The sequence below is a fragment of the Pan troglodytes genome, chromosome 11 (genome assembly GCF_028858775.2).
Source record: "Pan troglodytes isolate AG18354 chromosome 11, NHGRI_mPanTro3-v2.0_pri, whole genome shotgun sequence".
Classification (NCBI taxonomy): domain Eukaryota; kingdom Metazoa; phylum Chordata; class Mammalia; order Primates; family Hominidae; genus Pan; species Pan troglodytes.
The window spans coordinates 29606370-29608571 of NC_072409.2; positions in this window are offsets into that span (position 1 = coordinate 29606370).

Below are 2202 nucleotides of genomic sequence, written 5' to 3' on the forward strand. Positions count from 1 at the left end.
TGATGTAATTTCATAGTCATTATCCTGAGGTTTCAAAGTTAAAAGTGCCAATCTTTTAGCAAAGAAGAGATTTGTCTTGCTGGAACCTTCCAGAGACATAAGCATTAGAGTGACATCAAGTGGTGAAGTCCTACCACTTCCACATGGCAAGAGCCTTGTTTTCCTCACTGTCCAGGCAGTCTGATCTCTCTCCCTCAAATGTTTGTTACCACGTTTGCTGTAAGAGTTATTTGCCCAAGGTCTTTTTCTTTTTCTTTTCTCTTTTTTTTTTCTTTTGAGATGGAGTTTCGCTCTTGTCGCCCAGGATGGAGTGTGATGGTGCAGTCTCAGCTCATACAACCTCCGCCTCCCCGGTTCAAGCAATTCTCCTGCCTCAGCCTCCTGAGTAGCTGGGATTACAGGCACCCACCATGGCCAGCTAATTTTTGTATTTTTAGAAGAGATGGGGTTTCACCATGTTGGCCAGGCTGGTCTGGAACTCCTGACCTCAGGTGATCTGCCCGCCTTGGCCTCCAAAAGTTCTGGGATTACAGGCATGGGCCACTGCGCCTGGCCCCAAGGTCTTTCTAAGAAATTAACTTTATAGCCCAGGCACAGTGGCTCATGCCTGTAATCCCAGCCACGTGGAACTCTAAGTCCAGTTAAACCTCTTTCCTATGTAAATTGTCCAGTCTCAGATATGTCTTTATCAGCAGCATGAAAACGGACTAATACAGTAAATTGCTGAAAAGATACCCAAAAATTTGGAAGCAACTTCAGAACTCAGTAACAGGCAGAGATTGGAACAGTTTGGAGGGCTCAGAAGAAGACAGGAAAATGTGGGAAAGTTTGGGACTTCCTAGAGACTTGTTGAATGGCTTTGCCCAAAATGCTGATAGCAATACGAACAATAAAATCCAGGCTGAGGCAGTCTCAGATGGAGATGAGGAACTTGTTGGGAAGTGGAGCAAAGGTGACTCTTGTTATGTTTTAGCAAAAAGACTGGTGGCATTTTGCCCCTACCCTAGAGATTTGTGGAACTTTGAACTTGAGAGAGATGATTTAGGGTATCTGGTGAAAGAAATTTCTAAGCAGCAAAGCATTCAAGAGCTAACTTGGGTCCTGTTAAAGGCATTCAGTTTGTTGTTGTTGTTGTTGTTTGAGACAGAGTCTTGCTCTGTCGCCCAGGTTGGAGTGCAGTGGCACTATCTTGGCTCACTGCAACCTCCGCCTCCCGAGTTCAAGCGATTCTCCTGCCTCAGCTTCCCGAGCAGCTGGGACTATAGGTATGTGCCAGCTAATTTTTGTATTTTTAGTAGAGACAGGGTTTCACCACATTGGCCAGGCTGTTCTCGAACTCCTGACTTCATGATCCACCCAACTTGGCCTCCCAAAGTGCTGGGATTACAGACATAAGCCACCACACCCAGCTGGCATTCAGTTTTATAAGGGAGGCAGAGCATAAAACTTTAAAAATTTGCAGCCTGACTATGCAATAGTAAAGAAAAACCCATTTTCTGGGAAGAAATTCAAGCTGGCTGAAGAAACTTGCATAAATATCAAGGAGCCTAATGTTAATCCCCCAGACCATGGGGAAAATATCTCCAGGCCATGTCAGAGAACTTCCTGGCAGCCACTCCCATCACAGGCCCAGAGGCCCAGGAGGAAAAAGTGGTTTTGTTGGCTAGGCCCAGGGTCCCCATGCTGTGTGCAGTCTAGGGACTTGGTGTCCTGTGTTCCAGCCACTCCAGCTGTGGCGGAAAGGTGATAATGTGCAGCTTGGGCTGTGGCTTCAGAGGATGGAAGCCCCAAGCCTTGGCAGCTTCCATGTGGTGTTGAGCCTGCGGGTGCACAGAAGTCAAGAATTGAGGTTTGGGAGCCTCCACCTAGATTTCAGAAGATGTATGGAAACGCCTGGATGCCCAGGCAGAAGTTTGCTGCAGGTGCAGGGCCTTCATGGAGAACCTCTGCTAGGGCAGTGCAGAAAGGAAATGTCAAGTCAGAGCCCCCACAGAGAGTCCCTTCTGGGGCACTGCCTAGTGTAGCTGTGAGAAAAGGGCCACTGTCCTCCAGACCCCAGAATGGTAGATCCACCAACGGCTTGCACTGTACACCTGGAAAAGCTGCAGACACTCAATAACAGCCTGTGAAAGCAGCCGGGTGGGAGGCTGTACCCTGCAAAGCCACAGGGATGGAGCCGCCCAAGACCATGGGAACCCACCT